At 39.0% G+C, this 15,520-nt stretch overlaps 1 pseudogene across 1 annotated transcript; it reads left to right on the top strand.

The window, feature by feature from the left end:
* The first annotated feature begins 11,532 nt into the window (after positions 1–11,532).
* On the top strand, positions 11,533–13,749 carry LOC110306907 (annotated as a pseudogene). The gene has a single exon (XR_002379330.2). The product of XR_002379330.2 is annotated as an SNW domain-containing protein 1 pseudogene (transcript).
* The last annotated feature ends 1,771 nt before the right edge of the window (positions 13,750–15,520 follow it).

The following is a 15,520-nucleotide window of genomic DNA, read 5'->3' as shown; positions in this document are numbered from 1 at the left end:
TCATTGGATGCTAAAATTATAATTAAATGCAGCCTTTTATATTATTTGAGGAAACTTTTAAATCTCTCTCCACCTCAAGCCCCCTGTATGTATATGTGTAACAACAAAGATAAAGAAGCCATGAATTTGAAAAAGTGCAAGACGAAGGATTTGCAGGAAAGAAAAGAAAGAGGGAAATGGTGTAATTATATTAATCAAAAAAACCATTAAAACATTTTTTAAGTTGTAAAGGTGCTTCTTCATTATTTTGAAAAATAAAAACACACAGGTTAAGGAACATGTACAGCTCACAACCAAATTTTATTTTGCTTAAGTATTATTTTGATGGTACCTTTGATTTATGTTTACCGAACCAGTCCTACAGAGAATGCTGGAATCAATATTTTAGGCTGAAGAGAGAAATGAACATATCCACAATGGTACAGAAGGAAGACACATGAAGATATAATCACTGAATCACAAAATAGGCCTGAGAACACAAATGCCAATCAACATACACCTTTCAATAATAATTTTAAATATCAATGACCTCCTCAGTTACTCAGTGAAAAGAAATAGGTTAGTTGAATGGATTAAGAAACAAATATCCCTGGATGGTCCATCCAGAGACTGCCCCACTTGGGGATCCATCCCATAAACAACCACCAAAATCAGACACTATGGCAGATGCCAACAAGAGCTTGCTGACAGGAGCCTGATATAGCTGTCTCCTGAGGGCCTCTGCCAGTGCCTGGCAAATACAGAAGTGGATGCTCACAATCATCCATTGGACCGAGCACAAGGTCCCCAATGAAGGAGCTAGAGAAAGTACTCAAGAAGCTGAAGGAGTCTGAAGCCCCATAGGAGGAACATCAATATGAACTAACCAGTACCCCCAGAGCTCCTTGGAACTAAATCACCAATCAAAGAAAATACATGGTGGAACCTGTGGTTCTAGTTGTATATGTGGCAGAGGATAGTCTAATGGATCATCAATGGGAGAAGAGGCCCTTGATCCTGTGAAGGTTCTATGCCCCAGTATAGGAGAATGCCAGGACTGGGAATAGGTGTGGATGGGTTGGGGAGCAACTGGAGGGGGAGAGGATAGGGGATTTTCAGAGGGGAAACTAGGAAAGGGGATAACATTTGAAATGTAAATAAAGAAAATATCTAATAAAAATAATTTAAAAAAAGAAAGAAACAAAATTCAAGGAGCTCATCTTAATGTCAGAGATAGACATATTTAACTGAGAATTAAAGAACAGAAAAAGAATTTTAAGCAAATGGAGGTAGGAAACAAGCAGTTATTGCTGCCCTAATATCTGACAGAAAGACCAAACTAAAATTAATCAGAAGAGAAAAAAAGGAACTCTCCACTGAGAAGAATAATCCTTTAAACCAAACCATCAACTCTATGTATTTAAGTATAGCTGGATGTGGCGTTCTTTCCTATTAGGAAAGATTATGAATGGGGGGAAGTATCCCTAAACCCAACCCTGTTGTATCCCTGAAAATCACCCTTTACTTCTATATTGCCCCAAAAGTTGCTATGACAGCTTGATATCAGAACCAGAATTGCTAAGGGGAGAAAGAGATTCAAAAGCAAATGCAGACATCTTGCCTAGTCGGCAGCCCAGAGAAGTTTGGCACTCTTGTAAGTAACCACACCCAGAAATTAGATTCCTACCCTTTTGGGATATTAGTCTCACAAGATAATCACATTTACAGCAAGTCTGGTGATGGCAACCAAGAAACATCAGGTAGAGAGGTAATGACAGTTAGTTATTTTTCAACTTGACACAAGCGAATTAACTGAGAAAATGCTCAGTCAGATTACCTGTAGGCAAATCTGTAGGATTTTGTTGGTTAGTTTGTTTGTTTGTTTGTTTGTTTGTTTGTTTGTTTTTATTAATGCTTGATGAGGCAGGGCCCAGTCCACGGTGGATCCTGGGAAAGTGGTTCTGGAGTATACATAATTTTTAAAAAGCAAACTGAGCAAGCCATAGGGAGAACACTAAAGAACAGCATTCCTCAATGGCTTCTGCTTCAGTTTCTACATCCAGGACCTGCCTTGGCTTTCCTTGGTTACCTGAACTGCTACCTAAAAATATAAGGTGAAATACACCCTTTCCTCCCCAAGTTGCTTTTGGTCCTGGTCTTTATCACAGCAATAAAAACCTAACTAGGACAGAGGCTGACAGGGAAAGTATGAGCTAGTCTCCAAGAAGTCCATCAAGAAAGGCCAGAACCCTGCACATAGCCTTTGACTCAGGGCTATATAGAGGAGCTGGAACTTAAGAAGACATTATAGTGGAAAAGACCTAACACAAGTCTCAAACTTCCTTTAATTATAGCTCTCAAAGATGATGGTGATGCTGGAACTTTTAAAAATATCTCCAAGTAAACAAGACAAGAGTCTTGCACTCTCTGTTCCTCTATAGCAGGGATATGTTCTTGGAATGTGCTGTTGTGCCCTTTCCAGGGATAGTAAACAAGAGTAAGTTTGCTTCAAATTGCATATTGTTGTTTACTTTTGTTAGATGGTGTTTCCAAGCATGGGTTGTCCTTGTGACTGTATATAACTTGAACTCAAGAGAACTTAAAATGACTGAGAATATAAATTGTCTAATACTCTAAATAAGGTTGGCTATTCATGAGAATTTAGTGAACCTCATTTTTGGGCTCCACTCTCCCAGGTTCATACCACCAACTAGGGTGGTACTATGGTGAGAAAAAGTGGATGAAGCTGGTTTATGAAGGAGGTTCTAGAAGGTCCACACAACATTACATGATGGCAAACATGACTAGAGACCAAGTAATTCTGGAGTTCTAAATGGGTGTTGAAGTTTGGTCTTGCTGTCTATTATTATCCTAAGTGTGGTCCCCCAAGCCCTGGAGTCAGCTTGTTGATTGAAATGACACCGTGCCCCCAAGTTATTTTCTGATTGATAAATAAAAATGCTAACAGACAACAGCTAAGCATAAGAAACATGGGTTGGGTTTAGGATTCTCAGGCTTGGGGTCAGAAGAGAACCATGATGGGGAGAAGTAGGTGAATGGAGGAGAAACCACCATGGGTTAGGGGAGGTTTCAAGAGAACATGGCCCCAAGGGCTGCCAATTGGAGTTAAGAGCAGCCCAGATGAAACCTAGTAATAACTCAGGATTAGGGATAGGAAAGTAGATTCTAATAACATACAGGGTAGATATCTGCCCAGCTCTTGTGCTATTTAAGGTTTATTGTAAATATAAAGATTGTATGTATCTTTTATCTGGAAACTGAATAGTCAAAGGCAGGGTAGAAACCCTGGGTCAGGATTAAAAATTTTTACAACAAATGGGCCCAAAGGTGGAGCCACAAGAAGGAAGTCAAGTGGCCTAAAATGTATACCCAATCAGCTAGTGACAAACCTAGAGTTGTGCTTGAACTCCGAATAAAGACTGTAAAAAAATAATCCATTTTTCTTCCCAGTCTCTGGTCCTGAAATGAGACTATTTATTAATACATGCCTAAGCCATAAGCTTTGGTTCATTCCCTGGCTAGCTCATAATTTATTTAACCCTTTCAAACTATTCTTTTTCTACCACTTGGGTAGTTACCTCTCCTTCAGTCCAAGCCTGCTTCATTCTTCACATCTCCCTCAGTTTCTCTCTCAGCATCCTCTCTCAGAATCTCTCTGAGCATCTTGCTTGAATCTTTCATTGTCTATCCCTGCATCTCCTTTTATTCTCTATTTCCTCTTTCTTCCTGTCAGAGTCCCACCTCCTATTTCCTGCCTCAGCTCATCAGCCATCAACTTTTTTATTGACAGGTGTTGCTTATAAGAGATTCTCTCTACACTTTCCCCTTTTAGTCCAATAAAATGCTCTTTCCCTTACATCAATAAATTATATACAATATTCACAATTATGATAAACATCAGGTAAGAATTATATTCCCTACATCCAGTCCACTTATATTTGAAAAAAAAAAGAGCCTTTTATTAGACTAAAAGGGGGAATTGTAGAGAGAATATCTTATGTCTGTATGGATGTGTCACCTACCAATAATAAATCTAATGGCCTATGGCTTAGGCAAGAAATAAGAGGTGGAACATCTGGGTGGCAGAAAAGATACCGAGGTAGAGCCAGGCATGGAAAGATTTGCTCAGGAGGTAACCAGAATGTAGATAGAATAAATGGGCTATATTAAGTTATGATCTAGTCAGAGAAGAGCCTTGCTATATGGCCAAATTATTTGTAAATGTATTTTGAGCCTGTGTCCTATTTCTGGAAACATGGGGCTGGGAGATAGAACCAGACCTAACTTCTACAAAAGGCAGGTGGTCTTTGTTACATGAAGAAGACTTTAGAGGATACTGAGATGGAAAACACATGGGGGTCAGAATGTGGAGAAAACAAACTTGTTTTGACACTAAGCATGTGTTATATCTGCCCAAACTCAATGACTGCAGTGATGCTGAGAAATGTAGTAATATTGTTAATCACTCATTATGTGCCATATGATAAGCAATGTGCTCAGCACTATGGACATGCCTGTTACCAGAAGAGGGTCTCAGGTATTGCAAAACATGAGGATTTTAATGTCTCAGTGACTTAAACCAGGCAGGCAACACGAGTGAAAGTTCAGATTTATTAAAACTAAGAGAAGACTCATAGAATACATCTTACAAAATGGAACAACCAAGCAACCACATAACTTGAGCACTTTCACTGAGTTTAGGCAAATGGAAGAAGCTGTATATTGGAGGGTATGGGTGGTGTTGAGGTGGATTCTTAACCTGATTAACAGACAAACTGTTACATGACTCTCAATACATCTCATAATTTTAAGCATATACATGCTCCCATCAGGCATGTACAGGAAATGCTAAATAGGGATTTCTCCTCACAGGTCTACTAGGACAAATTCACCTTTTGCTGCACCCAATTCTACTTTAAGCAGGCTTTGTTTATTTCTCCTTCTCCCAGGAAGTGGCTGACTCCAGATTACCAGCCCATGGGGAGAAACTAGGTGTGGTCCTGCCTAGACAATAGGCACATTTTTCTAAGAGCAGTTGTCTGAGCTCTCTGGGCCCCCTTACATTGGTCTACCTTACACAAACACAGTCTGTAGCCTATGAGCTTGAGTTGCCTGAGTAAGCTGGTCACTAGATAATAGGTCTTTTCTTACACGTCATTGAAACTATTATAATGGAAGAGAGAAGATATTAAAACTTTAAGTTAGAAGATTTAAAAATGATATTTCTGCCGGGCGTGGTGGTGCACGCCTTTAATCCCAGCACTTGGGAGGCAGAGGCAGGCGGATTTCTGAGTTCGAGGCCAGCCTGGTCTACAAAGTGAGTTCCAGGACAGCCAGAGCTATACAGAGAAACCCTGTCTTGAAAAACCAAAAAAAAAAAAAAATGATATTTCTGAGGAAATTGTATTAATCTAAGAAGAAGTAATAGAGAAACATCAGCAATTCTTTTTTAATATTTTAAGTATAAATTAAAACTTCATTTTATATTTTATTTATATATTACACGTGTACATGTTCATTATGAAGTAATTACTATAATTACATTGATACATTACTAGAAGCATTACTGTACAATGGCTAATACAAATAAGGCTCTCCTTTCAAAAAGTTTATTTTTATGAAATATGAAATTTTTCTGAAATATGAAAATTCTCCTGGTAGAAGGGGAAATAAACAAGGCCTACTTAAAACAGAATTGGGTGCAAGGGCAGTGAAGGTGACTTCACCCTTTCACACCTCACTGCAGGGTTCTTAATTGTCATTGTCCTCATATGACAGCAGTTAGTTAATATTTCACAAAACGTTAGCAACCTAAGAGGAAAAGAGGAAGGAAAGGCTTCCAGAGTCTGTTTCTCCATGAATATTCTTCCATCCATATGTAGTGCTAATAATATGCATTTCTAAAACAGGAATATGGATCTGTATTACTTATGACATCAGGTTTTTGAGAATGTACCCTTCCTATGAAGCTCTGGATAAGAACTGGACTCAAATTTACCTTCTAATGATATATGAGCCAGTCTAGGGAGCTTTGCAAACAAGTACCTAGGACACAAATTACACAGATTAACAACAGTCACTTGTTTGTGAACCAAAAGGGGGGAAAATGAGTAATTTGTGTATTTTGGTGTATTATGGGAAATTACAGTTTTCAACATCTATAATTTTCTTCATGAATGAAGCTTCAAATGCATCAGAGGGGAATCCCTGAGTGCTTGCTAATGCTGTGGGCAATGACCACAGTTGCTTCAGGTCACTCACACAATCAATCACTCATGGTCACTCAATGTCTTTCACATTGATTCCAAACAAAGGCATTAACCAGGCTTATTGTTCTCAAAGGTTAAAATACCCACAAAAGCATTTACATCATTGCCCAAGTATGCCTAGGTCATAGGAAGAAGCCCAAGAACATGACCAAAAAGAGACTCCTAATGCAACTAACCAAATGAGGAAAAATTCAGACAGTAGTCCTGTCCTGGGTCTCTGCCCCAGATATATACTTCTACAAAAATATATACTTTTACCAGAAAGGATTTTTTAGTATAGTCTTCCCTAAGATACGATCTAAAACAGTGAGCTGCTTCAGAAAAGCTTTGGGAATTCTGAGACCTGCATTCCCAAATAGTTCTAAAGGAACATCAACACTCTAAAGCTTCCGAGAATTCCTGCAGCTCTGCTTAACATTTCCCAACCCACCCAAACATTTTGCACGTTTTGTAACCCAACACCTCTTACCATCTGTGGAGTCTGCTCCAAGAAGCAAGACACTGGTGATTTTCAAGATATACTTTGCAGAATCCTCTCAGGGATTTCCAGGAAGGCAGAGAAAAGAGTACAGAGACACTGAGGGAGCAGGAGAGGTCAACAATCCACAGCTCCACTTCAAGTCCTACTTTCCAGAGTTGACATGTAGCATCGTTTTGAATTAAGAAATCTATGTCCCAAAATTATCTTGTGTTTATAAAGTTCTTTCACTAGAAATGAGATATTTGTAGTCTGACATTTATAGGTCGACATGTTGTACATGTTACAGGATTGCATGGAAGGGCTCAGCAGTATTCATAGGGTAGTTTCTTGCTAGGGACTGAATTACTGTGAATGAGTACTTTCCAATCCTTGCTGGGCTTTCTAAGAGACAGAATTAATTGTGCTATTAATTCAGGCTTGGCTTGGTGACTTGCTTTGACTAAAGGGATGTCGTATGAATTTGTGGTTTATTTATGTCCTCACGGCTTCTCCACAATGAGAACAGTAAGCCTCACACCATGGGTGCTCATCGGGCATTAGAAGCACATGAAGGCCAAATGGGACCAATAAAACTACAACCCATGGCTAAGGTTTGGAAGGTTGTTTGTGGGCATAGTAAAGGCTGACAGGAGCAATTTAAATCGAGTGCCTTTAATATTACTCTCATATAAAAATAATAAGATCCAACAAAGAGGATGCTGAACTTTCTGCTACCTTTGCAATTAACTTGAATAACTTTCAAAAATGCAATAATGCTTATTCCTCTGTATACTCAGGTACCATTCTCCTTTGTCTAATGGTAAATCTTTGCTTGAGTCACAGAATAATAATAATGCCAATAATGCATTGAATATAAATTTCCATCAAGGGATTCAGTGAATTTTCCTTTGTCCATGAACCCAAATGCTGTTTTGGGAGTTAGAATTTAATATAAAAGATTAATATTTGTTATCTGTGCCTATAATTGTTTTCAGAGTCCTTAATTGGGTCAAATTTAAAAGTCAGCTATGTCTAATCAAGCTGTAATTCAAACAAGAGACTTTCAAACAAACACACATGAGAACTCAAAGGAAAAAGAAAGGTATCCCTTCTCCCAAAATGGTAAAACTGCATCTGCAAATGCAGATACACAGATTGACGCTTCTGAGGTTTATGAGACAGTTACACAAAAGGAGGTTTCATTGTAAGTGGAAAGACTGGAATCATTATAGTAAAAGGAAATTTTTTTTTTCTAAGCAGCTTAGAAAAATAGTTCTCTACCAAGTTATCACCACTAGTATAGGACAAGAGTTCTTAGTGGTTTGGGAGAGGAGTTGGCAGTTAAGACACCTGCTGCTCTTGCACATGGGATTTGGTTCCTGTAACATGGCAGATCACAAACATCCATAACTCTAGTTCCAGGGAGTCTGGTGCCATCTTCTGGCTTCTGCAGACACTGCATTCACATGATGCACATGCATACATGCAGGCAAAATGCCATATGCATAAAAGAAAGGAAATCTTTTAAATACTTTAGAGTTTTAAAAATAGAGTTAACAACAGAAGGTTTGTAAAAGTAGTCTGTCTTTTTCTTTTTAATTTCAATTTTGTTTTTATGTGTATTGGATGTTTTGTCACATGTGTATTAATGCTCTCAAAGGTCAGAAGAGAGCATCAAATCCCCCGAAATTGAAATTATAGATGTTGTGGGACATCATGTAGGTGCTGAGAATCAAGCCCTAAGTCCCCTGGAGGAGCAGCAATGGATGAGCCATCTCTCCAACCCCAAGTAATTTGTCTTTATAGAATTAAACATGCAGGGATAGGAGAGATGACTCAGTGGTTAAGAACATTGACTACTCTTCCAAAGGACCTGAGTTGAATTCCCAACACCCACATGGCAGCTCACAAATTGTTTGTAACTCCATGATCAAATACCCTATACAGATATGCATATAGACCAATGTACATAAAATAATAATAAATAAATTATTTTTTCAAAAATATTAAACATGCATAACAAAGAACCATATAGGTAAGAGGAAAATAACACAAAAACAAAACAAACAAACAACACACACAGCTGAGGCAAGAGTCACACTTCCTAAGAAGTGGATGTGAAGAGCTATGAGGATTAAAGGCATTGATTTTTTATAATGGATGAAAATTGGATGCAGAATTTATTACAGAATTTCCCTGACTCAATGCTATTTATTAAGCACCAAGTAAAAGGCTGTAAAGCACAAGTGACATGCTGTCTCTGAGGCTCAGCAGCCTGCACAAAACATGCTTAGCCCATTTTACAGACAGGACAAACACTCCAAGAGTGTTCTCTCAACTATTAACTATCTACAAAGTAAATAGATACTTACTCGGATTGAGAGAGATAAAATATAAATTAAAATCAGAAATGAGAAGGAACCATGTAGGTGATGTGACGGAATTAAGAGGGCGATGGCAGAATAGTTTGAAAGCACTTTATACTGAGTCAGATAAACTAAAAGAAATGACTATAAATGATGCCTAAATTTCTAGAAACATACCACCCAACACAACTTATACCTGATAAAACAGAAAGTCTAAGCAGTCCTGTAAGTACAAGGAAGATGGTGACATATTTAAAAAACAAAACAAAACATCCCAACAAAGAAAAGCCCAGAACCAAATGACTTCATCAGAAAATTCCACAAAATATTTAAAGAATAATTAAAGGCAATTCTTCTCAAAATTTTCAAAAAAAATGAAAATAAGGGGACACTTCTTTGATGGATTTGATAGTGCCTCCTAAAGGATTGTGTGCTGGAAGCTTGGGGGTTACTGAGAAGTGATCAGATCTTTAAGAAATGGGGGCTAGTGAGAAGTGACTGGGTCATGATCACACTGAGCCAGCAGCATTAATCGTGGTCCCACAGAGTGTGTTGAGTCTAAGTAGATATTGTAGATGATGGGGTGTATGAAAGGCCCCTCTGAGCTCCTTGAATTCTACCTTTGCTGTGGGGTATCTTCTGTTGTGTTGTATCATAACCATGTAATACTCAGTAAATTTGACTACCCAAACTTGGATATTCAGGCTCCAACTATTATTTATCAAAATATAAATCTCTTCTAACACAAAGCTTCTGTCTAGGATCCTGTTACCATAACAGAAAATAAGCTAAGACAACTCCCAAACTCATTTTATGAGACAGTATAATCTAGATATACGTGACAGGCAAACACACTGCAAGAAAACAAAACCATAAACCTGTATCCCTGATGAACATACAGCAGAAATAATCAACAAAATACCAACAAACTTAATTGAGCATGACATTAAAAGGGTTATGCCTCATGACAAAGTGTAATTTATTCCCATAGTACAAATATGGTTCAACACACAAATATTAATGATGTAGTATTAACTAAATGAAAGACCAGGAAACCACATTATAATCTGAACTGATGCAGAATGTTTTTTTTTCCAAATTCAACATCTAGTCATAATGAAAACACTCAACAAACTAAAAACAGGATACTACATCAGCATAATAAAGACTATATATAGGGATGGGGCAGAGCCAATACCATAGTCAATGGGAAAAGGCTCATGTGTTTTCAAACAAGAACAAGAACAGAACAGGAAAGCCTGGTCTTCCTACTCCTACGTGACTAGCATGGAATTCCAAGCCAGAATGTTAAGCAAGAAAAAGAGGGGGAGGCGGGCCAAAAAAAGATTCCAAATAAAGAAAGAAGTAAAATTACCACTGTGCCTGGATAATATTACATGACATTATCCTTAGAAACTCCTAAACATTCTATACATGCCAAAAAGAAAAACCCTATTATAACTAATAAAAAAAAAAGTATCAAAGTTGAAAGAAACAAACAAAACATTCTAACTGTATGACTGACAAGGATAAGCAAACTAAACAGGAAATTAAGAAAAGCAGTATCACTTATAGTAGTGCCCAGTCAGATACTTAGGAGTGAACTTAAGGAGGTGAAAGATATGAACTCTGAAAACCGTGGACACAGATGAGACAGAAGCAGCAAGCAAACCTGTTGGAAACTATATTTGTTTATTATGTCCATACTTGTGAAGAAGTAATCAAATTAAATGTAATACCTATCAAAATCACAGTTATTTTTATAGAAACAGAAAAAATTCTGAAATTCATAAGGAACCACCAAAAAACTCCCAAGTATATAAATTTACACTGAAAAAGAATAGAGGTCTCACACTTCCTAATGTTGAATAGTTTTAGAACAGTAATCTAAACAGTGTGGTACTGGCACAAGTGTGTGTGTACAGAAAAATGTAACAGACCACACAAATTAATCCTGGAGCCTAGCTCAGATAATCTTCAGTGAGTATTCCAAAACCATGAAATGTGGAAACTCAATGGCAACTCAAAAGGGAACTGCACATGTGAAGGAATAGAGTTACATTGCATTGCACCATACATAAAGCTTAGCACAAAATGGATTAAAGACCTTGCCAAGGGCTGAAACTATAAAATTCCTGGGCAAAACATAGCCAGAAAGTTTTATGAGATTGGATTTTACAGGATCACACACACACACACACACACACACACATACACACAAATTGTAAGAAACAAAAAGTAAAAAAATAGAGAAATGGGACTGTATGGAACAAGTTTATAGATGAAAGAACATAAACACAGAAGGAAGTGAAGGTTGTCAATCCAATAAGGGGTTAAAACTCAGAATATATAGAAACAATTAAACATCTATATCCAAAGTAATTAAAATCAGAATCTTATTTCTTTTAGACACATTATAAATTGGATGTTCGAAGAAGCGGAAGAAGATGGCCCTCACCAGCTTTTTACCTGCGCCTACTCAGCTGTCTCAGGACCAACTTGAAGCTGAAGAAAGGGCAAGATCTCAGAGATCACTGCAGACCTCTCTGGTCTCCTCTCGAAGGGAGCCTCCCCCATACGGATATAGGAAAGGCTGGATTCCGAGACTGTTAGAGGATTTTGGAGATGGAGGTGCTTTCCCAGAAATCCATGTGGCCCAGTATCCTCTGGATATGGGACGAAAGAAAAAAATGTCGAATGCTCTGGCCATTCAGGTGGATCCTGAAGGGAAAATTAAATATGATGCAATTGCTCAGCAGGGACAGTCCAAAGACAAGGTCATTTACAGCAAATACACGGACCTGGTTCCTAAGGAGGTTATGAATGCAGATGACCCAGACCTGCAACGGCCCGATGAAGAGGCAATTAAAGAGATAACAGAAAAGACAAGAGTTGCCTTGGAGAAATCTGTGTCGCAGAAGGTTGCTGCAGCCATGCCAGTTCGCACAGCTGACAAGCTGGCTCCTGCTCAGTATATCCGCTACACACCATCTCAGCAAGGAGTAGCATTCAATTCTGGAGCTAAACAGAGGGTCATTCGGATGGTGGAAATGCAGAAAGACCCAATGGAGCCTCCAAGATTCAAGATTAATAAGAAAATTCCCCGGGGACCACCGTCTCCTCCTGCACCTGTAATGCACTCTCCTAGTCGGAAGATGACTGTAAAGGAACAGCAAGAGTGGAAGATCCCTCCTTGTATTTCCAACTGGAAGAACGCTAAGGGGTATACGATCCCATTAGATAAGCGGCTGGCTGCTGATGGAAGAGGACTTCAGACTGTCCACATAAATGAAAATTTTGCCAAACTGGCTGAAGCGCTCTACATTGCTGATCGGAAGGCTCGTGAAGCAGTGGAAATGCGAGCCCAGGTAGAGAGAAAGATGGCTCAAAAAGAAAAGGAGAAACATGAAGAGAAACTTAGAGAAATGGCCCAGAAAGCCAGAGAAAGGAGAGCTGGGATCAAAACCCACGTGGAGAAAGAGGATGGAGAGGTCCGTGAGAGAGATGAAATCCGTCATGACAGGCGAAAAGAGAGACAGCATGACCGGAACCTTTCCAGGGCAGCTCCTGATAAGAGGTCAAAACTACAGAGAAATGAAAATCGAGATATCAGTGAAGTCATTGCTCTTGGTGTGCCCAATCCTCGAACTTCCAATGAAGTTCAGTATGACCAAAGGCTCTTCAACCAATCCAAGGGTATGGACAGTGGATTTGCAGGTGGAGAAGATGAAATTTACAATGTTTATGATCAGGCCTGGAGAGGTGGGAAAGATATGGCCCAGAGTATCTACAGGCCCAGTAAAAATCTGGACAAGGACATGTATGGTGATGACCTGGAAACCAGGATAAAGACCAACAGATTTGTTCCTGATAAGGAGTTTTCTGGATCAGACCGCAAACAGAGAGGCCGAGAAGGACCAGTGCAGTTTGAGGAGGATCCTTTTGGTCTGGACAAGTTTTTGGAAGAAGCCAAACAGCACGGTGGTTCTAAAAGACCCTCTGATAACAGTCGCCCCAAGGAACATGAGCATGAAGGCAAGAAGCGGAGGAAAGAGTAGAGGGACCTCTTAAAACTAAATCTGACATATGCAGCAGAGGACTGCCTGGTCTGGCTTCATTGTGAGCAGATGTCCCCACCCCCTCCAGACACTTGAGACTCCAGGGAATAGGGCGTCCTGGTGGGTGGGGGTGGGGACATCTTGGAAAGGGGGGAGAAGGAATGGGATGAGGAATCATCAGAGAGATGACCAGGAGGGAGATAAAGACTGGACTGTTTAAAAAAAAAAAATTAAAGTTAAAAAAAAAATCTCAATGATAGATCCCAGCACTCCTTTTCATTCTGGGATATAGGGGCATTGATTATTCTATTTCAGAGTAGTTTTTTAATATGGAATGGGGTTGTTTGTGCTTCTCCAATCTTGCAGCACTTAGAAAAAACACTGCCCCACACAGAATTGAGATTCCTTCCTTGTGTGTGACACTAATCCAGCTGTAACCTTTTCTGTAAACGTTATGAATAACCTCACCTCAAATGGTGAGTGGGCTAATGTTCACACACTGGAGCTCTGTCAACAGATGCATTTGCCTGTGTGCTCCTCCACCGCGCCATGGGGAACTAAGGTCTTGCTTAGTGCACCTCCTTTCAAATAAAAACATGTAGGAAAAATAAATAAATAAATAAATTGGATGTTCATTAATTTTTATTATTGGTATGTGACTGTGTGTGTGAGAGACAGAGACAGAGAGAATATGTATGAGTGTAGATAGCCATGTATCACATGGCACATGTGGAGGCCAAAGAACAACTTTCAAGAGTCTGTTCTCTCTTTCCATCATGGGTTCTGGGGATAGAACTTAGGTCAATAGACTTGTACAACAAGCATCTTTACCTACTTTGCCACCTCATTGGCCCAAATATTAGAATCTTATAGAAATATTTTCACATCCAGATTCTGAGCAGCATCATTCACAGTAATCATGAGATGGGAGAAAAGCATAAAATTTATCGACATGTGAAGAGTTAAATAAAACAAAATGTGTGTAGTTTGCAACACTACTCAGCCTATAAGAAGATAAGATTCTTTTCCATTTCAGCACAGAGCCATTCTGTGACATGAAATAAGCCAGTCACTGAAAAAGAAATCTGGGTGTTGTGGTTTGAATGGCAAAGTCCCCCCATGGTCTCCAACATTTGAATGCTTGGTCCCCATAAGTGGAGTTGTTTGGGGAGGCTAAGGAGGTGTGGCCTTGCTGGAGGAAGTGCATGACTGGGAAAGAGATTTGAGGTTTTAAAGTCTAGCGCCAGCCTCAGTTCCTCTCTCTGTTTCTTCCTGCTTTTAGTTTAAGAACTCACAGTTTGCTACACTGTTGCAATCACTGTGCCTGCCTATTGTGATACACTCTTACCACAAAGCCATGAACTCCAAACAAACCTTCCTTCTGTAAGTTGCCTCAATCACAGTGTTTTGTCACAACAAAAGACAGTAGCTGACACACTGCTAATGAGTGAGATATCTAAATTAGCCAAATTCATAAGAACAGAAACTCAAATTGTGCCTGCCAAGAATTTATGGGAAAGGATGAAAACTAAGTCATTGTTTAATGAATTGTGTTTTAGTTTTGCAAGGCAGAGAACTGCTAGAAATCATTACACAACGATGTATGTTTAACACTAACAACTCATGTATTAAAATGGCAAAAATGGTGCTTTTGTGCTATGTGGTTTTATGTACATGTTTTTTTTAGCAGAGCTAACAGTTCAAAATCAATGCTTCTGTCATGTTCTCCGGCAACACTCACAAAGAGGTGGCTAGAGGAACAGCTAGTCATCCAAGTAGAAGAAAAGACATGTGAAATGAGTGAAATGAGAATAAACTGTAAGAGAAAACTGGAGAGATTAAGCAGGTCCCCATGTGTACAGAACATGTCCCAACAGGCCTCCCAGAATCCTCAGAGAAGGCTGAAGCAAGACTTCCTCTCCAAACGTTACAGTGTTCTGGCATCCACACATACTGCAGTGGGAGCCCACAGTGTTTTCAAACAAGAGGAGAGAAATCTGCAAATATTTCAGTTTTTAAAAATATATGTAAATGAAAATTGGATTAAACTTTTATTCTAAGAATAACATATATTTTCCTTTTTGCTGGTGAGTCCATCAAAACTTTCAGTCACAATCAATTTCTCCTTCTGAATTCCACTCTTAAGGAATTAGGTTCTTGTCCACAGTGACGACTGTTTCTAGGTTTCTCTCAGTATTGTAACAGAATTGTTGGGTAAAGTGTTATTAATGAACACTCAAATGTGCTTCATGACAACTGTAGCTCATGAGCCGTCTTTAATTAAGGAGTCTTGTTTGTAGGGTTAGATACACATTGGTGTAGGGACTTACTGATTTAGTTTATCTACATGGAAATTCATGGCATTAA

Source organism: Mus caroli, chromosome 12 (genome assembly GCF_900094665.2).
Source record: "Mus caroli chromosome 12, CAROLI_EIJ_v1.1, whole genome shotgun sequence".
Taxonomy (NCBI): domain Eukaryota; kingdom Metazoa; phylum Chordata; class Mammalia; order Rodentia; family Muridae; genus Mus; species Mus caroli.
This window is presented reverse-complemented; position numbering and strand designations above follow the sequence as displayed.